General features: G+C 39.5%; 1 protein-coding gene across 4 annotated transcripts in view; it reads right to left on the bottom strand.

Moving 5' to 3' along the window:
* Positions 1 to 27,435, bottom strand: part of HECW2 (HECT, C2 and WW domain containing E3 ubiquitin protein ligase 2) — a 371,931-nt gene that overhangs the window by 237,244 nt on the left and 107,252 nt on the right. The window lies entirely within an intron of this gene.

Genomic DNA, 27,435 nt, shown 5'->3' with positions numbered 1-27,435 from the left:
CCTTCAGGAATGGTCCTCTTTTCTTTCACCCCCACCCCATATACTTATTTCTTGTGGAAATTAAATTTTAAAATAGCAAGACAGAAAATTGTGACACGTGCTAAACACAGTTGAAATCTACCACTGAGCACAGGTTAACCTGCTCAATTTCCTTCTCACAGGAATGTAACCCATCAGTGTTTGTCAGGAACTTGCTCAAATGTCACCTCCTCTCTTAAATACAATGGCCATCGTATTTAAGACCGCAACACCCCATCTCTTCCCCATCTCTCCTCTCTCGCTGTATTTTTCTCCATAGCAATTACCATAACCTGATGTGCCACACAGTACCATGTACTTATTTATTTGGTTATTGCATACTTCTCCCAACAAGAATGCAAGCTTGGGGAAATGACAGTCTCCTCAATAAGGGGTGCTGGGCAAACTGGACAGCCACACACAAAAGAATGAAGCTGGACCCTTATCTTACACAGTAGACAAAAACCAACTCAAAACAGATTAAGGATTTGAAAATAAACCCTGAAGGTATAAAACTCCTAGAAGAAAACATAGGGAGTAAGCATCTTGACGTCAGTCTTGGCAATAATTTTTCTTGGATCTGACACCAAAAGCAAAGGCAACCAAAGCAAAAATAAACAACTGGGACTATATCAAACTAAAAAGTCTCTGAACAGCGAAAGAAACCAGGTCTGTTGAAGCGACACAGTCTTTAAAAGCAGGAACAGTGTCTCAGTGGTGCTTATGTACGGCAGGGGAGGAGCTGACATGGAGAAAGGATGGAGGTTATCTGTGTATTTCTTTAATAAACATTCACACAGTACTTATTCTTTCAAGTGATTCACAAACACACAGGTTATTTGTAAGACTTGTGTTTATAAATCAATAGCTGCACATGCTTGAACTTCACCCTGCCTCAATTATTAAATGGAGATGACTTTAAAGTACCATGAAAGATTGCTGTAAGGATTAGAAAAATCGTAAGTGTTAGAGAAAGACAAAAATCGTATGACTTCACTCATATGAGGACTTTAAGAGACAAAACAGATGAACATAAGGGAAGGGAAACAAAAATAATATAAAAACAGGGAGGGGGACAAAACAGAAAAGACTCATAAATATGGAAAACAAACTGAGGGTTACTAGAGGGGTTGTGGGAGGGGGGATGGGCTAAATGGGTAAGGGGCATGAAGGAATCTACTCCTGAAATCATTGTTTCACTATATACTAATTTGGATGTAAATTTTAAAAAAATAAAAAATAAAATTTTTTAAAAAAAGAAAAAAAAGAAAAGAAAAATCTTAAGTGAGGGGGTCCTGGGTGGCTCAGTCGGTTGAGAACCCGACTTCAGCTCAGGTCATGAATGCACAGTTCACAGGCGTGAACCCCACAATGGGCTGTGTGCTGACAGTTCAGAGCCTGGAGCCTGCTTCAGATTATATGTCTCCCTTTCTCTCTGCTCCTCACCTGCTCATGCTCTGCCTCTCAAAAATAAATAAGCATTAAAAAATATTTTTAAGAAAAATCATACATGAAAGTGTTCAGTAAAAAGCAACTACTGTTATTTTTAGTAACAATATAATTACTGAATTAATTAATGTACGATTTACTTTGGAGTAGCTCCAAGGGTTGGGAGACAGTTAAGAGAAATCAAATGCTGAAGACTACCTTTTTACACAGGAAAAATTACTCTAAGTTCCGCCTCATGTTAGATGACCCCATGGAGAAAATAGTCCATTCTTCCCCTGCCTCCCTATTCAACATGGCTCCTGGCTCTCAGAAGCCAGAAATCAGCTACATATGGATACACAGCCCTTTGAGTTATAGCTTTTAACCCAACCACGTCTCTTAAATAATTGTTTCTACATTAAAAAAAATAATAATTCCAATTTCCAAACAATCCACTTAGGAAAGAACTTTGAGAGCCCCGCACCCACAAGCCAGGAACTGAGAGGTGAGATTAGAAGAACCTCAGGCACAGAACAGAAAACAAGTCAGCTGGAACCTAAGAGTGATAAGCAGGAGTCATTGCAGGGTCTCGAGCACAAGAGTCAAAACATTATATATAAGTATGAGAAACTTAATCTGAGAGCCTCTGCAGGGCTGGTTGTAAAAGGAGCGTAACAGAGGAGGTAAACCAGTCAGAAGCTGATTAAGTGAGGAATCCAGCACTGAGTGCTGAAAAACGGATCTTAGTAACACAGAAGGGAAATATATCAATTGGGAATATTTCAAAGAGCGAGCCCAAAGATGTGGCAACAGAATGAATACAGGGGATCAAAGTGGGGAAAAATCAGGACTAAATTCTGGATTTTCAGTCCAAGCAGCGATAAAATCCCAGAAACATTGATGGGGCTAAGAAAATCAATACGATCTTCGGTGAGTTGGAAGTAAATGCAACATACCCAAGTCACTATGTCCCAAAGACTCTTGTGAAGGTGGGTCGAGTTGCTGGTTATTATGAAGCCAGGGATAAAAATAAATATTCAAATGCAAGTTTCTGCTTAATAACAGCCTTATTGTTTGTTAATTAAAATCAACTAAAATCATCTCTAAAAGCCTTACTAGTCCAGGGTTTAAAAATCTCATTCAGGGGCGCCTGCGTGGCTCAGTCAGTTGAGCGGCCAACTTCGGCTCAGGTCATGATCTCGCGGTCCGTGGGTTCGAGCCCCACGTCGGGCTCTGTGCTGACAGCTCAGAGCCTGGAGCCTGTTTCAGATTCTGTGTCTCCCTCTCTCTGACCCTCCCCCGTTCATGCTCTGTCTCTCTCTGTCTCAAAAATAAATAAATAAATAAACGTTAAAAAAATTTTTTTTAAAAATAAAAAAGCCTCAGTCAGATATTTTACTTTACATAACTTAGATCAATGGAAAAGAAAAAAAATTAGAATAGGGAATGCCTGGGGGGCTAAGTCGGTTGAGGATCCAACTCTTGATTCAGCTCAGGTCATGATCCCAGGGTTGTGGGATCAAGCCCTGCATTGGGCTCGCATGGAGCTTGCTTAAGATTCTCTCCCTCTCTCTCTGCCCCTCCCCCACTCACACACAAGTGAGTGCACTCTCTCTCTAAAATAAAATAAAATAAAATGAAATAAAATAAAATAAAATAAAATAAAATGCTCAGATTACGATGAGGGACAATAGTCCAAGCCTGTATTGGAAAATTTCATTTCTCCCCTATAGGTAAAGAAAAGTATATTTTAGAGTTGATGTTTCACCAGTAAATAAGATCAAACATCATGCAAAAATTCTCAAGGCTGCATGAAAATGAAAAACAACAAACCACTCTACATATTATAGATACAATTTTCCTTTATAACTACCTTATTCAAACCACTATTCCCACATGGGCAAATTAGCTACTGAAATGACAGCAAATGGCTACTTTATATTTTTTCCTACTGAAATCTAAGAAGTCTTGACTTACTTCTTGGTTTCATACCTAAGCCTTATGCAATAAGAAAGACAAATTTTCTTCAGATAAGTATCCATGCTGTTCTGAAAAGCTTTATAGATAAAGCCAATGGAAGGGAAACTGATTAGTACCCACCATACTTATTACACAGAAAGCTGGTCCTTGGAAGCTCCTTAGACAATCTCTCCCTTGAGGAGCGCTGCTGCAGCTCTAGGTCCCATTCCCAAAGGACACAATGTAATATGATGAAGCACTCCTTAAACCCCACCCCCTTGATTTACGATGAGGTCTGCACTATGCTGCTCTCTCCGATAACGGACATCTGCTTAAACAACAGCTAAAAACAAAATCACTTTTCTTCCAGAGGTCAACAGAGATGTAATTACCAAGCAAATTGCAAAACACCTTAGTATATGACTTCATGTCCAAAAGCAGCAGATTTTGTGCAGAAGACAGAGACAGTAGCAGACGACAAATACATTAAGCAAGCATCTTTATTTAAAATATTTTTGCTCAAGAAACTGGAGGTGAATGTCAATTTACTGAATTTCACCTGAAGGGTAAGTACTGACAACATTCCATGTCAAACTAGAAATGCACCCTAGGATTTTAACTTCCTAGACTGTATACTGATAAACAAAGCTATAACAACATTGTTTAACCATTCAAATTCCAAAAAAACAAAAACAAAAACACATAAACACACACACACACACACACACACACACACACACACACCTACTCAACTATACCATGCTTTAAACTCCGTGTGTGTTTTACTATATAAATGAGGGAAACAAAGGGCGAAAAGATGTCAAGAGACACTAAAGAAAATATAATTAGCCTGCAATAAGCGGAGATGTGAGAAACCTAGGAAGAGAAATCAGCCACCCATCAGACCTGCCAGGCCAGTTGACACAGGAAATGAAGAAAGTCATCACCAAATTCCCAACTACAGATCTCTCCCAGTGGATTTCCACCATACCTCCTGCTAAAAGAAAGCAATCATAGTCATCACTCAGCGTTTATCCTACATAATCATAACCCCAATACTCAGCTTACTCAGCAAGAATGTTCTAGTAAGGTGATTAATACCAGAAAATCCCTGCTACAACACTTGTCAGTAAGTGCTCCCAGGACTCCAGGGCATTTGACAGAGAGCCTCAGCTGACTCAAGCTGCCTGCCTCTCACTTCCTCTTCTCAGGGGGAGAAGTATCAGAAAATGCAATTTACCCTCCAGGCTCCTGCTCTTTAGAAAAAGCCTGTCCTTCTCACAGTTTCACCAAATAATATGTTAGGATCCACAATATAAAAATAGTCCACATGTCAGTCTGGAAAAGGAATGTACACAAATGGGAAGAAATCATTTTAAGTTCCAAAACCTTTTAATTTTTAAAATTTTTTAATGTTTGTTTATTTTTGAGAGAGAGTGTGAGTGGGAGAGGGGCAGAGAGAGAGGGAGACACAGAATCTGAAGCAGGCTCCAGGCTCTGAGCTGTCAGCACAGAGCCTGACGCAGGGCTCGAACTCACGGACTGTGAGATAATGACCTGGGCCGAAGTCGAACGCTTAACCAACCAAGCCACCCAGACGCCCCCCAAAAAGCTATTAATCTTAAAGACTGAGTCCAACAGTGCATTCAAGATGTTGTTTTAACCTTCAATTGCTGAATATACGAGATAAATAAGAGAAAATCATTACGATTTGGTTTAACTCTTTGGAGTTCCTTAAATTCAATAAGGTTTTTAATTCAACTACTAAATTTACCTTTGTAGGTGTGAATAGATAATTCCCAAAAGGAAAAAGTTAAATAATTGATAATTACATATCAAAAAACAAATATTTTAAATATGAGATGTAATTTTTTATCCATTAAAATGTCCAGTTTGAAAACTAACATAGGGGCGCCTAGGTGACTCAGTCGGTTAAGCGTCCGACTTCGGCTCAGGTCACGATTGCACGGTTCGTGAGTTTCAGCTCTGCATTGGGTTCTGTACTGACAGCTCAGAGCCTGGAGCCTGCTTCAGATTCTGTGTCTCCTACTCTCTGACCCTCCCCTGTTCATGCTCTGTCTCTGTCTGTCTGTCTGCCTGTCTGTCTCTCTATCTCAAAAATAAATAAATCTTTTAAAAAATTATTTTTAAAAAAGAAAACTAACAGTACTCAGACGTGCAGGTGCAGTGAGACGCTGTGCAGCTGAGAAGGCAGTCTCACAAAGCTTGCTGGCACCCTGGGAGAACAAAAGGCATCCAGACCAAAAGTGAAGGCAGCTTCCTCAGAAAAAGGGGAATGGTTGTAACTAGAAGAAGAGGAAACGAATGCTGGACAAAAATAAAAGAGAAAGAAAAATGAAAGTAACAAAATATGAGCACCCAAATGACAGACCCTTACATATGTAACAAGAGAAGAATATAGGATCGGAGAGCAAGTATGGGAAGAAGAAAGGCAACAACTTTACTCATGTACCTCAAAAGTTGATTGTAGATTGTAACGAGTCCCTTACTGGAATGGTATTCAATTGGCATGGATATCAATTTTTTTATTTTTTTTTAAGTTTATTTATTTAGAGAGAGAGAGCACACACGCAAGAGCACACGGCACCAGTGGGTAAGGGCAGAGAGAGAGGGTGGGAGAAAATCCCAAGCAGGCTCCACACTGCCCAACATGGGGCTCGATCTCACGAACTGTGAGATCATGACCTGAGGCGAAACCAAGAGTCAGACGCTTAACTGTCTGAGCCACCCAGGCGCCCCTGATTTTTTAAAACACTAATCTATATTTTTAAAATTCTATTAAATTAAGACGAATAAAACTTCAAGAGTCATTTTCTTTATTTTATTTTTTTTTAACTTTTTTTATTTTTGAGACAGAGAGAGACAGAGCATGAACAGGGGAGTAGCAGAGAGAGAGGGAGACACAGAATCTGAAACAGGCTTCAGGCTCTGAGCCATCAGCACAGAGCCTGACGTGGGGCTTGAACTCACAGACCATGAGATCATGGCTTGAGCCGAAGTCGGACGCTTAACCGACCAAGCCACCCAGGCACCCCTCAAGAGTCATTTTCAAACATTATGCCAAATTAGAAAAAATGGGAATCAAAACTTCATGTATTTTCAATGCCTTTTTAAAATGCCAACCTATTTTTTAGTAAACACACATGAAGTTCTACGGTCTAAATATTTCTTTAAAAAAAGAAAAAAGCCTTTGCTTGTATATCAAGCACTTTTGGTGGTTTGCTTATCTGTTGACAAATATCGATGGTTTGAGTGCAGGAAGTGGAATCAATTCATTTTAAAGTCATCTCTTTTGAAAGATATTAAACTTCTACTCCCTGAACATCCCTAGGGCGAAAGATGTCTTTTTTTTTTTTCCGCATGGAATACACCCCAAAACATCATCTTTAGCTGAAGCTGCAGATAATTACCAATTGTTGGTAAGTGGAATTCAGATATTTAACATTCTGCATCACTTTGTGGTGGCTGGAACACATTTTCGTGGGAAAGTTTTCCTTGCAATGCAAACCGCAAAACATAAGCTTCTAGTTACTGATTGTCCAAAGCTGCTAGAAAAGACAATCGACTGTATTCCATAAAACACCCAGAGGTCATAACTAGAAACACTAGTAATGGCTGCAGGTACCCTGCACTCCACAGAGCACATTTTTTAAGCCTTAATGCTTCTCTCTTTCCATTCCCACCAGCACAGCAGGACTAAGCCAAGTTCGTGTCAGATCCTATCCAGACAGTCACTTCTCAGCAGGCCTCTCTGACTCTGGTGTTTTCTGCCACCCTGCAGCACTCCTTCAATGACAGCACTCCTGATCAAGGAACATAATTACAGGTCCAGGACGGAAGCAAACAAAGGGGCAGGGGTGGGACCAAGTCTGTGCAGGGAGAGCAGGGCAGGCCTCTCACAGGGAGTGACGTTTAGGCTGATAAAGCTGAAACCTGAAGGGTGGATTTGTTTATACTTCCTCTTTTTTTTTCTAATATAATTTATTGTCAAATTGGCTAACATACAGTGTGTAAAGTGTGCTCTTGGTTTTTGGGGTGGATTCCGGTGGTTCATCGCTTACGTACCACACCCAGTGTGCATCCCAACAAGTGCCCTCCTCAATACCCATCACCCGTTTTGCCCTGTCCCCCACTCCCCCCCCATCCACCCTCAGTTTGTTCTCTGTATTTGTCTCTTATGGTTTGCCTCCCTCCCTCTCTGTGTGTAAATATTTTTTTTCCCCTTCCCTTCCCTCATGGTCTTCTGTTTCTTTATACTTCCCTAAATAAATGCATGAAAAAGTCGCATACAGACTTTCTCCCTGAGAACTCATCTATTCTGCTAAGCATGAAATCGCTCAGCATTCTTGGCAGTGTCCACGCCATTCTCTCCACCTACTGCTCCCACCCACGTTCAAGGCCTGGAGACCACCCTTCTTGAAGAAAACCCAGCCAGAAGGCAACTCTCCTACTATTGAATCCCAGGGGCCTTTTTTTTCTTTTAGAGAGAGCATGAACAGGGTAGAGGAGCAGAGAGAGAGACAGAATCTTAAGCAGCCTTCACACTCAGTGCACAGCTGGATGCAGGGCTCTATCCCCCAACCCTGGGAGATCATGACCTGAGCAGAAACCAAGAGTCAGATTCTCAACCGACTGAGCCACCCAGGCGCCCCTCCCACAGCCTCTTTACATTCCTATCCTCTGTACCTCACAACGCCTCAGAATCTGAGCATGAAGATTCAGGTCTTCCTCTGCCAGACTATAAACTCTCCAAGGACAATTTCTATTTCTCTTGCATGTTATATCCTCAGCAAAATAGTAAGTGTTCAGTAAATGTTTTTCAAATAAATGAGTGGATGTAGTTAACTGCCACTAATGAGGAAAGAAGAATTTGAAAGGACCAAATCAACAGTAGGAGCACACGTGGACTTTTCTTTAGAATTTAGCCAGGCATTCAAAAAAGGATTTATTAAGTCAAGTGCCTACTCTATGCTGAAAAGTACAAGATAAGGTCCTTGCTATCCAATGGAAAGAAATAAAAACCAATCAACCTACATGAAAGAAATAGAGAACAACTCCTTTCTATATTATAAGGTGTAAGTGCAGAAGTCAGTAAGAATTCACTGCAGAGAATAGTCAGCAGGGATTGCAGTGTTTAAGAAAAGCCTAATGAGAAAAATTGAGCTGAACTTTGAAAGATATGAACAGGCCATGGAAATGTGGAGTGAATTCTAAGTCAAAGAAAGAATCCAATTCAAAAATGGGAAGATAGGAATTAGCTTTCAGTGGCTTCAGTCTGATCCAAACCACTATCATCTGTCCTCTGAATAAATAATCATCTCCTTTGGGCACCTGGATGGCTCAGTCGGTTGAGCATCCGACTTTTGATTTTGGCTCAGGTATGATCTCACGGTTCATGGGTTCAAGCCCCTCATTAGGCTCTTCACTGACAGCGCAGAGCCTGCTTGGGATTCTCTGTCTCCCTCTCTCTCTCCCCTCCCCTGCTCACTTGCTGTCTTTCTCAAAATAAATAAGTAAACCTTAAAAACAAAACAAAACAAAACAAAAACCCATCTCATTCATTGCTCCTATCTTCGATTTCTCGCTGTCTATTCTCAAAACATCAACCAGAATGATTTTTTTCAAATGGAAGTCAGATCATTTGTTCTCTACCCAAAACCCTCCAAGGCCCCCCATTTCACTTAGAATAAAAGCCAAAACCCATATAATGGTCTACGAGGACACATCATCTTGTCCTCTCTGACTTCATCTACCACCGTGGCCACCCATGCTCATGCTATCCTAGTCCCACTGCAGCTCCTGGAAGGTACCAGCTATACTCAACCACAGGACCTTTGCATCTACTGTTTCCTTTACCACAGAAGCTCTTCTCTTCAATATCCACATGGCTCATTTTGCTACCCCTTCACATTTTTACCAAATGCCACCATCTCAGTAGGACCTTCCCAGACCACTCCATGTAAAATTTCAATTGTCTCAGCACTACACTTTCCCTGCTTTATTTTTCCTCCATAGCACTTTCACATCCTAATATCCAGTACAAATCATTAATATCTCTCCAGTGTCTAGTGTCTCTCCCCACTACAATGTATGCTTCATGAAGAGTTGGAAATGACAGACAGATGTCACCTCTAAGTTGGCAAATATATTTAGACCTTTTTTTCACCAGAGTACCAAGAACAACGTCCATTCAATGACACGATCAACTGTTGTTTTTAACTTTCCAGATGATACGCCACCACACTAAGTTTTCTAATGGAAGCAATTTCACTGGCACCTGAAATAGTTGTGGGCACAAGCTGCAAACATACAGGCTAAATTTCAAAGTCTGAGATTACCAACTGATGCTTCCTGTTATCACCGAGGTTAACAAAAGCACCTCAGAAAGAAAAAGGGAAATGAGATATAATCAAACAACAAGGAATAATCATGTTAGAGAGGGGAGTCACATGTAAGTCATAAATACAGAGTGCTAAACTGACCTGATTGTTCATACCAGCAACTTCCCGTGCCTGCTATGTGTGAGGCATTGTTCTAGCTCCAGGGAAACACAGACGAAACAGACTCTATTCTCAAGGAACATAAAGTCTTAAGACTAGAAAAAAGAACTAATTTAAAATAATAATTAATAAACCACCCAACGTCCAAGATTCCCAGTGGTTTGCAGAATCATCTGGAAGAACCAACAAATTTAATGAACATCAAGGTGCAGCATATGGAGAAGGAAACCGTTCTGCTCAGCATCATGATCCTGAGCAAGGATTAATCTTGATTAATCTCGATTCAAGTATTAGGATAGAAAATGTTTGAAACCTTTCCCAAAAGAACTACCTACATTTTCACGGTACTACTGTTTTCAAATTCTTTTGACAAAAAAAATGATCTTTTTACCTAGGTATTCATTATCCAGCTCCACTCCATTAAGGAGCCGAGGAAGAAAGCAAAACAGTTCACAAAACAATGAGCTGAAGACTTTTTAAATTCATCCCCATTCAACTACTTCTTCCCTGCAATGATAGAGTTGATCCCTGCCAATCACATCTGTCAGTCAGTCACTCACGGAGCCTCAGATGTTCCAAGAATAAACTGACTGAAAAGAGAAACTGCATGAACTAGTGAGAGATTCAGGAATTCATAAAAGTCAATGAAAGAGATTTTGAATAACTTCTTGAAGCACATGCAAAACCACCGATTAAAAAGGGTCTGGCGAAGTTAGAAGAGTTGACAAGTGAAGGCGGAAAAAATTAAGAGCAATTTGAATGTCACAGGATTAAACACAGGCTGTGGGAAAGTCAACAGAGCCCTGGCAGTTTTTGTAGTAAGACTTTCACAGTTGTGGTAAGAAACACACATATTACATTGTGCTATCATACAATTTCCTTGAAAAAAATTAACTCCCCTCAACTTAAAAAATGTCAACGCTTTCATTTGTTCTTTTTTCCTTCTAATAATTAGGCCATATTTGTGACTAAATCTAAATTTTGTTGTATGCAAGATAAACTGATACCCATAATTTGAACTTTTCCTTGTCCAGATCAAACCTTTTTCCCCCTATTTACTACAAAACTTGGCTTCCCATTATGAACAGATTCACTTTATTTTTTTTTCTTATATTTATTTTTGAGAGAGAGCAGGGGAGGGACAGAGAGAGGGAGAGATTGAATCCCAAGCAGGCTCCACACTAACAGCACAGAGCCTGACACAGAACTTAAACCCACGAACCGTGAGATGGTGACCTGAGCCAAAATCAAGAGTCAGACGCTTAACCGACTGAGCCACCCAGGCACCCCCTGAACAGATTCACTTTAAAAGGCCTGCTTTTCTGACACCTCCTGTGTACCCTCTGCCCCCACCCTCAACCCCATGTTATCTCCACAGCTACCCTATGATGAAGCTGTAATTCTAGATTTGATTTCCAGATGAGAGCACCAAGCGAGTGGGTGACACAGCTGAGATCCACACTTAGGTCCTTAAAGCCTGCTTCTCTGACCATGTATCACAGCTCCCTATAGCTTCTATACCTAGGCCACATCATGTGGTACCTAGGGTTACCCACAAAATTGGGGGGTGGGAAGATAAAATCATCTATTTACAGGGTTTAAAGTCAATGTCCTAAAGGCAGGTGCCAAACAGCCTCCCACTGCCAAAACAGACCTTCTGAGTTACCAGAAATGCCTTGCCTTCTCCCCAGCCTTCTGGTTCTCATTTTTGGTCCATCTACTGTAAGCTTTGCAGGCAGAGAAAGTCTTTATTTGTTTGTTTGTTTGTTTGTTATGAGCCACAGATTTATTATAAGTTGATAAGTAGCAATTTCCCTCCCTCAGGACATTCTCCATGGGCTCTGACAACTTTTTAATGTGCAGGTGTATGTAACAGAGATCTGAAAGAGTGGCTTTGCCAATGCGGGCAACCCTTCCAGCACAGGACTCAGGTAAGTCCCATCCTTTGTCTTTCTCTTCTCACCCATCCATTTTTTTAAATAATAATGAATATATACTTAGAGGGTTCCTTGCATAAGGAGTTGCCCTACAAAACACAGTATTAGCCAGAGAGAGGCAAGGAAGAGAGATAAGAAAAATACTGAGGGGGGGGGGTGAGGGGGTAGGGAGAGAGGGCAGGGGAGAATGGTGGGGGGGGTTAGAGATCAAAATACACGAACTTCCAATTATAAGATGAACAAGTTCTTGTGATCTAATGGCGATTATAGTTAATAATACTGTATTATATGCTTAACAGTTGCTAAGAGTGTAGATCTTAAATGTTTTCATCACAAGAAGAAATTGAAATTGGGGCTCCTGGGTGGCTCAGTCGGTTAAGCGTCCGACTTCGGCTCAGGTCATGATCTCGCAGTCTGTGAGATCGAGCCCCGCGTCGGGTTCTGTGTTGACCGCTCGGAGCCTGGAGCCTGTTTCAGATTCTGTGTCTCCCTCTCTCTCTCTGACCCTCCCCCGTTCATTCTCTGTCTCTCTCTGTCTCAAAAATAAAGGTTAAAAAAAAAAAGAAAAAAAAGAAGAAATTGAAATTATGTGATGTGATCGAGATGTTAGCTAACACTACAGGGGTAATCACTGTGCAATATATGTGTATCAACTCACCACGTTTTACCCCTTAAACTTACACAATGTTGTATGTCAGTTATCTCTCAGTAAAGCTAGAGCTGGGGAAAAGACCAAAGGAAAAAGACTGTGGGTGTCAGGTATGGAAAGCATTTTTTTTCTGGAAGATTAGGGTTAGGAAGAAAATGGGAGAAGCAGCTACCAGGAATATGAAATCCAAGAGAACATGTTAAACTACCATTTTCTAGACCCCAACCCAAATCTACTAATCCTAACCTACCTGTGAGGCAGGGCTCAGACGTCAGATTTTTAATATATTCCCCAGTTAACGTTGATAAATGCTGAAATTTGAAAACTGCTAACATAAGAAATCACCAGTTAGTATCTCTATATAGTCCCATGTTAGCCCAAATGACTTAGATACCATTGTCCCAAGTACATCCAAGTTTATTAAACTAAATTTAAAAGAACCAAAAGTCAACCGAGAGACTTCAGTCTTCGGAAAATTTTTTGGATTCTATTTTCCATAAAATTTAGACTGACATAATTATTTACACTTAATAACAATTTAAATAACGCAAGGCTTTATGTATCCCCATCCTTATTCCACACACAAAAAAATACATGACATGTTGCCACAGGACATTCAATAAGCTGAAAAGAAGTAAGCCAAAACAGCAAGGGAAAGCAAGCCAAGGAGTAAAGTTTATACCTAGGACTTGTGCCATTCAGCACTGCTCAGATACTAGAAATAGGTCATTAATTTGTCTCTGAACTTTCTAGCATCCCACAGACTCCTTAGTCTTCATGGTACTATGAAGTTACTATTCTGCATTCTTCTATCTACATGAAGTATGACAGTGCTGTTATATTACCATTTTCATGACATCTCATTGGCTTAACAAAAATAGCTCCAATTCAGGCACATTCGCACATAGCTCTACAATGGTCTACAATGTGTTATCCACTATAAGAGTTACCAGCCACGTGTGGCTATAGGGCATCTGAAATAGGGCTAGTCCAAATTGAGATATGTTGTAAGTATAAAATACACACCAGATTTTAAAAACTTAGTACCCCCCCAAAAGTAAAATATCTCATTAATAAGTTTTTATATTGATTACATATTGAAATGATAGTATTTTAGGTATATTGGATTAAATTACATAGATCTAAAACAAATCTCACCTGTTCTTTTTACCTTTCTCAGGGTGGCTCCTAAAAACATTAACATGAATGGTTCGCATTATAATTCTACTGGAATGGTACTGGTCTAGTAGCTATACTCCAGTTTAACTCAAGAATAAAATTTAGACTTAAATTTTATAGCTTAGAGCAATAACCAGACTTCATATCTCTAAGCAAGTCTTGGTGAATGTAACTTCTTATAAATGAGTTTTCCATAAGTTCAAGATAATGTCCACTAACAGAAATCTGACCTTGAATATTAGACACAAGTGACTAGGGGCAAAGCCTCTGGGAAGGGTCTCATTCTTTTACAAATATGAAGGAAGCTGACCAGTACATGTGCCCACACAAAAGGCCACTCCTCTCTTGCATGGAGGTAGGATCACTTCTGGGCAAGAACTTCCCCAGAAAACAATTCTGGGCCCTGTCTATGCATAGCCAAATGAGTGACTGATCCCAAAGCTCTAAGGAAAAAACATGCGCCCCATGTTTTCATGGGCCTGGTATATTTTCAGAGCAGAGCTTATCAGTGGGCCACTGTCCAGTGAGATAATCCTATGATTTCAGCAAATCAATCCCAAGACTAAGCCTCATCCACAAGGACCATTGAGAATTCATGATGAAACTGTGGTCTCCAACGAAAACTAGTTTATTTTCTGGTAAATCTGCTTTTAATGGTAATTAGTTATGTTCTAAGTAATATGTTTAGGGAACTCAGCAAGACCTGTATATGTATTCACAATGCCTTCAAAACCATGTAACCAAATCAACCCACTCATACAAGAGAGAAAGGGGTAGGCTCTATTCTTTTTTAAGAAAACAGACTTTTATGAATTGAAAGCATCTAATCACTGAGGGTTTGGGGTTCCCTGCAAAAAACTAGTTGTAATTCTTCTTTTACATCATAGAAGTTTAGGGTCCCTGACTGGAGTGATGCTAAAATTTGCCAGGCAATTACTTCTAAAGAGGACTTTGAAAGAATCTTGCCAACTAAATTAGTTTTAAGCACATGTGCTCAAAGTGTAAATAAAAAAGAAACTGTCCAAAGTGTTCCAGTACCAGCCAAGTCTAAACCCAGGGTAGGGGTGTGCAACAAAGCAGAAGCTTTGGGAGATTTTTTTACATCAAACTAAGATTGAAGAAGAAAGGAACATTCTAATCAGGATCTGCATATATAATCATGAAACAAAAATTTGACCTGACAAAAGATTCCTGATTATTAATGATATTTGTTGATTTTAAATGCAGCTTTAAAATGTCATCTCCTCTAATGTTCAATGGTAGCTTGCATCTAGTTACTCTGAGTTCTATTTTTATGTAAATTAGGTTATGGAAAAATCAGGTTTAAATAAGGAAGCTCAAGCCAACAAGGGTGGCTCTGCAGTTTAGAGTGCTTGCAAAGCTCACGAGCCCCACCTAATGACGGCACACCCAGGACTCTGGAGTAGTCTGGGTGCAGGAATACATAACTGGAAGTTGAAACTTCAGAAACAAAATTGTGACATGGCTCACATTCAGAAAGCACGAAACCAACGATCGAACTTACCAACCTAACTGTATCACAGGAGAAAGGAGTTGAGGGAATAAGAAAAATAAATACTTTTTTAGGGTTTTCTTCCAACAATAAAGATAATATATACCATCATAAAATTTCAAAACAGATGTGAAAAGATAAAGAAGGAGGTAAATATCATCCATAACGCCACCACTCAGAGATGCCAGCCCACTGCAGTCTGGTCTATAAATGCATGCATTGCTATTTAAACGTATAAATAGATGAGACATACTACAGAGTACAAACTGTTTTGCAACCTACTCTTTTTCATGCAAAATGTAATGGGGGCATTATTACTAATAAACATAGCACCACGCCGTCCTTTTAAAATAGTCGTATGGCATTCCATGGTGTGACATCGCATAATTTAGTTAAACAATGTCCTCAAGATGGTCATGTAATTATTGCTATAAATCACATTGTAAACATATCCTCATACATTCATTATTGCACATTTGCCTGATTATTTCCTTAGGATACATTCTTAGAAGTGGAGTTGCCGGGTCATAAGGTGTTGACAAGTGTTACCAGAGTGCCACTGAGAAAGAAGTTGAAGTGAATATTCCCCATACGTGCAGTATAGGGAAGGCAGCTACTTCATTCTTGATACCCTCCTTCACCAACACTGAATGTTATCAATCTCTGGAGGCAGGTTAACGGCTAAGAAAATGGGTTCTAGAGCTACAATTCTATAGCTTGGTTCAAAGCCTAGGTATGCTATGGACTAGCTCTTGGGAAAGTTAGTCAACATTTCTGTAGATTTCTGTAAAACAGGGATTGTATCATTATACCTACCACAGAGGTTACTTTTAAGGATTAAATGAATTACTACAACACCTGATACACAGTAAGCACTCAATAAAAATTTGCTCTTATTATATTAAATAGTGCCCATCTGAGAGGTAAAAACAAATTTCATGTTTGCTTAATTTGTATTTACTCAATTCTTACTGGGATTAAACAGAGGCCACCTTAGTTAATTTTTATAAGCGATTTTACTTTCCTTGGCCTAACTTTTTTTAAGCAGTCAACCGTATCATTTACAAATAATGGTGATTTCTGTACGTTCCTGATTTATTTTTCCAGGATAATTGCATGGGTTAGAATTTCTAAAACAAAGGTGAAAATATTAGTGGTCACAAATATCTTTATCTCATTCATGATTTTATAGTAACAGAAGCTTTTTAAAGTATTTCAAAATTCAAAATTAGAAAATGTGATAGCAACTTTTTCTACACATTTTCTTACAAAGTACTCTTTAAATATAAATTCTGCATTGTTTCTAAATTGTGGCATTCTTCTGGGGAAAAGTCTTTTACATTTTAACCTGAAATGAGCTTTATTAATTAAATTCGCACATACTTTCAGTAAAGAACACAGTATACTTAACACTAAGAATGTAAAGTAAAAAAAATTATTATATTACTTGATTTGTGAAGCAAAAGAAATTTGAAAGACAATAATGTAGTTTGTCTAATGATCCAAAATCAATTATTTTTGTTAAAGAAATAAATCTGATAAATAACACAAAAAGTTTGAAACACCATTTGCAGCCAGAAATATAAAGCCCTTTAATTTAAAAAAAATTTTTTAACGTTTTTATTTATTTTTGAGACAGGGAGAGACAGAGCATGAACAGGGGAGGGCCAGAGAGAGGGAGACACAGAATCTGAAACAGGCTCCAGGCTCTGAGCTGTCAGCACAGAGCCCGATGCGGGGCTTGAACTCACGGACCGCGAGATCATGACCTGAGCCAAAGTTGGCCGCTTATAACTGAGCCACCCAGGTGCCCCATGCCCTTTAATTTTAAACAGCTACAATTTGATCTAGTATTTTTACTCCTTGTGTTTTCATCCAAAAACAGCATATAAATTTCAAAAGAATGACTCCATTTCTCACAATTCACCCTCCTTTACTTGTACCCTCTGAAAAGGAGCCTGTATTATTTCTAGATATAGAAGCCCTCGGTACATATTAAGAAGCCCACGGCTAATCCCCAAAATGAGGGATACTCAAGTCACAAAACAGTTAGCTTGTTTTTTAAAAATTAAACAACAGAAAAGACACTGTGCTAAAACCCTATAATAAATCAAATATTCTGGAAGATCTTCCCTAAGTCTTAACAAATACATGAGCCTGCTTGCTGACTGCCTGGGGTCTATAACCCTAGAGACTAAATTGTAAGGCAGAATAATAACATATTAACTGAGCATTTGAAATGTGCTAGACCCTAGGTTATGAGCTTGTGCTGCCCACATCATCTCCTATCACCCATTTACCTTCCCCCAACAAGGAAAATATTGCCACCCCACTGGCTGCACATTGCCTTTGCCACACAGAGTCTTCCAAAAGCACTCTATAAACAGATTGCAAATGGTTCTTTGGGAGTCATTACTGACCAGCTGTCCTCTGAAGAAAAGCAGGAGAAATTTCAGGGCTCCAGGCATTGCAGACATAGTTTGAACTTGGGCTGGTGAAAGACTGATCACTTGAGATCACAACAATCAGCAAATAAGAGTAACCATATCCCAGCATGCGGGAGAAGTAAAATGACACTTAAGTATGACCAGATGGCCTTCCCATTTACCCTTCGGAGACACTTCCCTTGAAGAAGACTGAGCGTGGCTAAGAAGCTCTGGATTTATTTTTCCACAGAATGTAAAATAAGGGGAGTTTACCAGGCAAAACACACTAATCCAACAAAACTAGCCCTTGGAGTAGTTACAGCACTTTTCACTAAAAATCCACTTCAAATTTAATTTTCCTGATTCTTTAATATACCAATACGTATAAAATATGTATGGACTACTCATTTGGAAGAGCCAAAAGATTCCTAAATAATAGGTTTATTGGTTATATATACTTATACTCATTATTCATATTCCTATAAGAAGCTCCAAGCAGGGACGCCTGGATGGCTCAGTCGGTTAAGTGTCCGACTTCGGCTCAGGTCGTGATCTCACGGTCCGTGAGTTCGAGCCCCGCGTCAGGCTCTGTGCTGACAGCGCAAAGCCTGGAGCCTGCTTCGATTCTGTGTCTCCCTCTCTCTCTGACCCTCCCCCCATTCATGCTCTGTCTTTCCCTGTCTCAAAAATAAATAAACGTTAAAAAAAAAAAAAAAAAAAAGCTCCAAGCAAAGAAGAAATACTCAAACAAAGCCTAAGAAATAGAAATCATCTGAAAGAGCACCAATAGTGCCTAATGCAGAGATACAGTATGGAATCAAGAAATGAAATTTTAAATGTTGAACAGCTGACATGGTTGGTAAGACACTAGATACATCAGTCTCTACTCTGATTTCATAAAGCCTTGATCATGTCAAGTTCCAAGTATTGACCATTGCTTCATTTTTACCCAGAATTTTACAACTAGAAGGTCTCCCAGAGAGAATCTAGTCCAATTCTTTAATTTTTCAGTGATAATGCCAACTGACTTTCTAGTTGTTGTATGATTTCTCGTTGCAAGGTCACACAGTTTGTAATAAACAGACTTAGAATTACGGCCCAGATTTCTCAACTACATGCTTCACTACACGGTATCTTCCCTCCCAACTATGTTTCATGTAAAGTCATCTTGTAGAGTTGTTCAATGTATGCACATATAAAAAATCTTTTGAAAGACTTTCTTCTTAAAAAATTTATACTTTTTAAGAATGTGGATATCTATCTACAGAATAATATATTCTACAAACCGGGTCAGAGAATTGAGAAATAGTATCAATTGATTATCTCAACTTACTCACATCATTGTCCTATTCCTGACACTTCTATTAACTATTGACCGTACTCTCACATATTTCAATAAAATATGTGGTGTCTGATCCAAAGAATCAAAAGTGGTAGTGCCCATAATTCTTTAAATCCACCACAGTGGTATACACTGGGAACTGTTTCTCTTTCCTCTGCCCTCTACCAGTTCCATTATATTATACACTTGAGTCAACCCAGTCTCTGACAGTGAAAGATCTTGTAAGGCTGGCAGTCTCTGCCTTGACCTATTACATGCCACCAATGGGCAAAAATGTGTGACTTGGCATTGCTAGGTGCTGAAACAAATGATACAAGACTCTAAAAAGCTCCAGAGCAAAAACTATAAAACCAGGTGATAAAGATAACAAGAATGTGAACACACTGATCCGCTAAGTACTAGGTATTACTAAGTACTAGGTATTCATTAAGCATTTATTTTATGTCCAGAACCATGTTAGGCGCTGCAGAATATAGACAAAAAGGAAAGACATGTTCCTAGAAGCTTGCAGTCCAGCTGGGGAGACAACATCACAAAAACAACAAGTAGCATGGGACTACAAAAATTAAATGTTAAATTATGTACAAAAGTGACAGAAAATTATAGTTCATTGGAAATGAAATGCAAAATAAATTGGCCCAAAGGAAGAATAGAATTAGAAAGACAAGACATTTTCATAGACTGGATTCTACTCAACCCACCACATTTCTCTTCAGTGCAAATTCTATTACATGATTCAAGTGACAGTGGCATTTCTGGATCCATTAATAGTGTTTTCCAGATGGCCATTTCCTTGTTTTGCCTTAATCAGGTCTTAGCTGAATAGAGTCTTAAAACTTAATGTAATCACTACTTCCCAGAAATACAACCAAAACATGTTCCTTTTTATTAATAGGTCTTCCATTAAGGCCATTTATGTATAAAGCAGACAGTTTTGAATTTTTAGTAAATGATAAACTTGTAAATCTCTGAATCAACTCCTAACCACCACACCACCACCAAAACAGACAAACAAACAAAAGGAAGAAAGAAACAAACAACAACAACAAACAAACACTGAACAAAATGAAATGATCTTTCATCATCATGCTTAACAATCCTCAGTACTGATGGACAGAAATCAGGTCAAAACAACTCTTTCATTTTAACATTAGAAATGTATACTCTAAGGAGATCCAGTGGCGAGCAAACAGAAAGACTAGAAAATAAAACGTAAGAGAAAACCTGAAGAGAGTGGCCTAAGACAAAAAACAAACAGGTGAGAGCTCCAGCTGAGGGCAACCAGCTCTCACCGGCTCACTGTCCCCTGTTCCAAGGAGAATTCCCAACGAGACCGAGATAACCCCCTGATCACACCAGTGGCCAAAGAAATCGCAAATTCTCCCGTTCCCCAATGGTACTAATAATGTCAGGGTTTCTGAGTACTGATAGAAGTTTGTTGCTAAGTAGCAATTAGCCATGGGGATCTGTAATAACCCAATTCTGTCTTCACTCATGATCACCAGTGATACACCAATAGCCCTGTGGGTGTAGAAGGGGTGTCTCACCTTTTTCACGAGATTAGAATAAAAGAAAAGCAGCAGTAGTTACTGTAACAGACGTTCATTCTATCAGTGGTGATCGTTAGTATGGGTTACTGAGATGAGTTCTCTAAAAAAGACGAGAGAGGCCTTAGTGCCTCAAATATTTGGGAATAGATTGAAATAGATCCAAGGCAGATTTTCACCATGCAGGTCAGACTGCGCACCACCACCATCCCCACACACCACCACTACCACTCTGAGAATATAAAAATGCAACTACAAAGTGGAAATTGGGGCGCCTGGGTGGCTCAGTCAGTTAAGCATTAGACTCTTGGTTTCGGCTCAGGTCATAATCTTGCGGTTTGTGAGACCGAGCCCCCTAACAGGCTCCGTGCCGTAGGTGTGGGATTCGCTCTCTCCCTCTCTCTCTCTGCCCCTCTCCCTGCATGCTTGCTCTCTCCCTCTCTCTCTCTCTCTCTGCCCCTCTCCCTGCATGCTCTCTCTCTCTCTCTCAAAAAAAAAAAAAAAAAAAAAGACAAACAAAAAAAAAGTGGAGATTTTAATAGAAATGAAAGTTCAAAACTATGGGGCTATGCTTCAGAATGGTAATATAGACTGGTATCTGCATTATAACAGTAGCCATTGCAGAAAGATAGCTAATATTTTTATTAGTGCTTTAAACTTGATCACATAATATTTTAAATTATAACGGGAAACAATTTCCAAGCTGATTTGAATCAGGTCCTTTTATCTTACTTTTAATCCATATCCAAGTTTTTTTGGGGCAATCTCTTCTACCAGCACTTTGGAAGAGGAATACTGTAAAACTGCGTCCCACTTTGGGGGCCCTTCCCATCCCTATTGCTTCCAATTTCGTTTTGGATCTTTCGACATGAACATTAAGAAAATGGCACCCAAGAAAGCATATGTTGCCACATTATCACCAGCTGTTATTTATTGCCTTATCTAACTCCCCTTCAGGGCCTTTAAACATTACCCAGAATTCTCACCTGAAAACCTGCAAATGTTATGTAGGAAAGAAAGAATTTAATGTAGATGCAGAGTCAAACAGTATTGGCAGGAGTTAGAATTACAACTTAAGTATCATCAGGGTCTTTGTTGTTTTGTTCTGTTTTACTAACCATGAAGGCTCCACCAAAATTAAGTAGACTCTGTTTCCTTAAGAGATATGAAATGACAAGTTTTTGATGGCTAAATTCAGACATTCAATCCTCTTTCCATTACAAAACTACCAAGCAGTCAAGAAAGGGAAAAAGTCAAAAACCTGAAGTATAATTCGAAGGATTTTACAAACAGGAGGCAAACACTGAGCCTGTGATCATCTCATTGGCTATGCTCAAATCCGTAAGAATTCAAGGAGGGCAAAAGGTAAGTGTCCTAACCAGGTTTTTTAATATGTATGGTAGGACAGAGGAAGATAAACCTCCAAAGAGGATAAGATTACAAGTCTGTACAACATTTGCTTAACCAGGAGAATGGTAATGCAGGTATCTGCCTGTAATCCTAACACCCTCTATATACACTTCAATGGAGGACAAAAAACCCAAAAGATAGCTTTAGGAGTCAGTGTGTTTTCTTTCTTACTAACAAATTAAAGTATTTGGCAGTAATTTTTTCAAGCAGATGGACTGGAATATTTTGGGAAATGCTAAGGGGCCGATTTTCTATTGCTTTTTAGAATCTCAAGTTATAAAATAAGATTTTGGCTAAGCTAATCTTCCAAATTCAGCAGTGTTTATTAAAGGCAACAGCCTTTAACTTTCTTATCTAGATTATCTGTGAAGCAATAGTTAGCTTTAATTAGGAAATCAAATTCAAATAATCAAAATAATGCTGGATTCAGTGTCTTTAGTCCTCGAAAATAAGAACAGATTTAAAAATAATCATGTGGGGGCACCTGAGTGGCTCAGTCAGTTAAGCATCGAACTTTGGCTCAGGTCATGATCTTTCCGTTTGTGAGTTCAAGCCCCATGTCAGGCTCTGTACTGACAGCCCAGAACCTGGAGCCTGCTTCAGATCTGTGTCTCCCTCTCTCTCTGCCCCTCCCCCACTCATGCTCTGTCTCTTTCTCTCTCAAAAATAAATAAACATCAAAAAAATAAAAAATAACCACGTGCCCAGGACAATATGGACCCAACTTTTACCATTCTTTCTAATGTGCTCTTAAATCCATCCTTTCTTCTACTGCTTTTAAACCTAATTTTACTTTAAGGAACCTGCCTTATCTTTTACTTAGTCCATGATAAAGATTAGCACGTTTTCTCTACAAATACCTGTACTTACATTAAGCTCAAATGAACTCGTTTCCTAACTGTACCAGGCCAATCCCTGGCCATCCTGGTTGACCACTGATCCAAGCAGACATTATGTAAAAAAAGCTGTGCAGTTTCTTGTTTTACATTACTTTTATAGTGCATTGTGCAATTCCACTGGATATACAAAGAAATTATTCCTCTTTCTTGCCTCTTTCCTTAGATCAATCATCTGGCCAATATTTACTGAACATCTGCTATGCACTTAGTCTTGCAAAGAATTACTTTTACAGCTGTCCAAATAAATAGCTATAAAACTTTGCTCTCAGATCCAATCCCATGACCTCTTGACTGGCTCTCTAACATAGAAGCCTATAAAACTATTTTTTTAGAAACTAGAAAGTTACTCTAAAGGCTAAGAATTCTCTTCACTTCAACCACATAATAGAAGAATCCAATGATCAAGCACAAATGACTGTCCTGCCTCATCCATGAGTTTGACAGTAAAGGAAACCATGTTACTCAAATCTATTAATATTTGGTTCCAGAGACTAGGTAACCAGTTGGGAAGTGAGGGATCCCTTTATATGGTGCACTGGAGCTCGCTCTCAACTGGCTCAGGAACTGACTTTGTGTGTTTCATCCCAAACTTCAGAGACTTCAAGTTGGCAGCCTGAGATGAGCCAGGAGGAAAGTATTTACACCTCTGTGATTTTGTTCCAAATAGTCCCCTCTCCAAAAAATCCAAATCTATTCTGCTCCTGGGTTTGGCTAGTAAGTGTTAAGTTTTACATTAGGAAATCATCACTTGCAAGAAACAGTAAGAACTAGCAAGAATAGAAAAGTAGAAGGTCCCTAGCCCTTGGGGAACCTCCAAAGCATTCAGAGGGTCAAGACAGAAGTAATGCTGTGAGGGGCAGGTGTACAAAATACTAGTGAAGTTGGCAGGAAGGATCCAAATCAGATAAAACTGTCAGGAAGAGCTCAAAGACAAAGAGGGAATGGGATTTGAAGTAGAAGTTACTTGGCAGTTGTGGTTTTGGTCAACTGGAAAGAGTGGAAACAGTCATCCCAAGGGGGATTACTGAATGGGCAAGACGAAGAGGTAAAGGAGTAAGATGAGCCAGAAGGGGACTTTGGGCCAATATGAGGAAGGATACCTGGGAAGCTAAATAGGCAGAGGGAGCTACTGAAGTTCTGAGAAGACAGTGATAAAGTATTTTAGGAATATTCTTGCCAATTTTGCTCACCTCCTTGTTTTTATGATCTTTAATTCTTTCGTTCTGATCTCTGATAATCTCAAACCCCCTAGTTTTCAGACTTGTTAGACTAGAATCCATGCTAGCACTGAGCACAGCACCCTGGCATGTCACCTGGTAACCCCGAGCCATCTGCTGAGACCTAACAAGTAACAGCTGATGCCAGCTTTGCCTCATAAAGTTTGTATGAGGGATTCCCAAATAGTTTAGGGGAAATTTCAGCCTAGACTTTGTCTTCAGCAAATTGTAAATTATCGGGATTTAAATGAAGGTGATTCTCATCTTCAACATTTACAAAAACTATGCATATCCATCCTTTAAGCCATTCACTGGGAACCCCACACGGCTCTTCCCATAGAAAACCCCTTCCTTCTTATCTTTGCACCTTGTAAATAATTCTGGCACAACGACTACTCTGAGCACTAACCTCTTAGTGCTAAACTCTACAGACTGTAATCAAACTGGAATAGGATGAGGGGGAAGGACTGGCCGGTGTTGGGGGGAGGCGGTGCATGTGGAGAGAAGGGGAGGAAGAGCTACAACTTACTGAAAACTTTCACTGAGCCTTTCGCAGACCCCAATAAATCCCCACAGTAATCCTGTGAGAGAGGAAGACACAGACTTAGTTCACTCCCATACCTTCCAGAATTTTGGTTTCATACCTGACTCCTTCCTCGGCTCGAAGGTCCCAGGAAAGGACTACTACATGTGCATACAACCCCATTGTGCTATGTGCCCATAATGACACTCAGTAGAAAACTGATGAGTAAAAACAGAGTCAGAAATGGTAATTAACTTTCCAGGCTAAACTTGATAGGTTAGAATAATACTGGGTCTTAGCAATACAAATTATTGTAACGCAGAAGAAGGAAAAGGGAAGGTGTTCTCCCCACTTCTGAGCAAAATCCTCAATGTTCCCTTTATCCCACCTCATACTTCCTCTTCTTACTAAATAAATTTCAGGCTCCCCTAGTCTCCCTTACAGCCTCTCCAATCCAGGCTCAGCCTACTCCCTAAGTGACCCACGTTACACAACAACCTCCTCTTCTCTTCCTAAAAGACTTCTGTTTCCTTATAAAATAGCAGATAGCAACAAGGTCTATAATCATTAACATACAAATTGTTAGTAGCCCCTTCATTCTCCTAGTTATTTCTTTAAAGAGGAGCGAATAGATTCACTGAACTTAAATGAACCTCTCATTGGTAGAGACTCAAATTATACGACGCATGTTCATATGGTACATGTATGGTATATGTCAACACCCACCCATGCCCAGGCTTCAGTTACTGGGAGAGAAGATTAGTGGAGGAGGGGTCCTTTCTGGGGCAGGTCAACCTTGACTGGGATTCTATGTGGGTTTTTTTTAACATTTATTTATTTTGAGAGAGAGAGAGTGGGTGCACGTGTGAGTGCACAAGTGGGGGAGGGGCAGGGAGAGAGGGAGAGAGAATCCCAAGCAGGCTCCATGCTGTCAGTGCAGAGCCCAACACGGGACCCGATCTCACAAACTGTGAGATCCTGACCTGAGCAGAAATCAAGAGTTGGACGCTTAACCGACTGACCCACCCAGGTGCCCCTGGGACTCTGTTTAAAAGCAAAACTTCTCGGGACGCCCGGGTGGCTCAGTCAGTTGAGGGTCTGACTTCGGCTCAGGTCATGATCTCGCAGTTTGTGGGTTTGAGCCCCACCTTGGGCTTGCTGCTGTCAGCACAGGGTCTGCTTCGGATCTTCTGTCCCCTGTTTCTCTATCCCTCCCCAGCTCCCACTCCTGCAATCTCTCTCTCTCTCTCTCTCTCAAAAATAAAATATTTTTAAAAAAAAAACATTTTTCAAGCAAAACTGCTCAAATTTCACTTGTTAAAATGCAGCCTCTAATTCAGCAGGATTGGGTGGAAGCTGAGAATCTGCATTTCTAACTATCAAGGGTTGGTGAGGCTGCCCGTCAGCAAAGCACACTTCAAGTAGCACTGCTTTAAGCTATTGCATTTTTCCACTGCTTTTTAATGCTTCCACTTCTCCAGCTACAGGTTTTCTAAATGTATGAAGGTGTAAAGTCTTTTTTCAAAATAACTCTAGGGTCGGCAAGATCTGAACACTGGAAATTGGACTGGAAGAGGAAGGAAACAAAGGGCAGCGCGATGTGCACGTATCCGCACACACGTATCTAAACCAAGCCTGCAGGTGTTCATGAGAGTTACAGCAGACCTGGACTGCTGTTTCTTTCCTCGACTTATCTGCCTCATCTTCCTCGACAGCCCTTAGGCTGTAAAATACCTTTTAGCAACCTAATGACAGCTTACTTACACTGCAATGTGACCTTGTAGGAGAAGCGATGACTTTTCTAAAGGAGAGGAGTAGGATATGATACCATATCAGGGCCACATGTGAGAAGAAAAACAAGTCTGTTTTACTTTTTTTTTTTTTTAATTGAAGGTCATTGAATCATTGTGGATGCGTGTGTGTACAAGCATATGAGACCAACCGAGTAAACAGAGTAAGAAAAAAATGAAACAGAAAACTGGGCAAAATATATGAGTAAGCAATTTATAGAAAATGAAACCTAAATAGCCAATAAACATATTATGAAAAGATAAAGCCACAATGAGATATTATTTCACATTATTTCATCATTTGACAATACCAAGTGTTACCAAAGATGCTGAGCCAGGGAAATCCCTGTGTACCCTTGGTGGGGAGTACCTCACATATGTGAAGAGGTACACATACCCCGGCAATTTAGCACTTCCCATGCCAGGTACATTCTAGAAAAATCACAGTAACATAGTAACAGATAAACAGGAAGATAGTAACAGATTGTCACTAAAAATCCTACCAGTATTATTTAGAATTAATAAAAGAAAAGGAAAAGGAAAAAAAAAACCAAATGTCACTTATAGAATAGAGGAACCACAGTATTTTCAAACTTTAGAATACTATACAGCTGTGGAAATGAGTAAACTTGAGTTACCCATGATCAACATGTATGGAGTGGGGCAAAGTTGAAAATAAATACATTGTATGTATGTTTAGCATAAAACTTACAATGTGTAAAATGATCACTCATTGTTTGGGTCCCAAACATAGGTGTTTAATTGCATGGGAATAAGAAACAGCAAATTCAAAAGAATGGATCCCTCTGCAGGAGGGAAGTAATGTTTTATTTTTTAAGGTGATAGACAAAAATATGGGCATTTGTCATATGTTATATTCTTTGTATTTCTTAAATACTTCATAATAAAAATTTAAGATATTGTTTTGGGGAACTGGTAACCACATTCCCTTAATAAAGAATTGATAGCAATTAATTATGACCAAAAGTTCTATTCAAGTTACATTCATTCTGAAGTTTCCTAAGAGCCACATCCTTCAAAAATATCAAGCTGGAATTAGTGTTATGGTGCAAAAAG

This window comes from Panthera onca, chromosome C1, assembly GCF_046562875.1.
Source record: "Panthera onca isolate mPanOnc1 chromosome C1, mPanOnc1 haplotype 2, whole genome shotgun sequence".
In the NCBI taxonomy this organism is placed as follows: domain Eukaryota; kingdom Metazoa; phylum Chordata; class Mammalia; order Carnivora; family Felidae; genus Panthera; species Panthera onca.
Note: the sequence above shows the minus strand (reverse complement) of the source record. Positions and strands in the feature narration are given on the sequence as shown.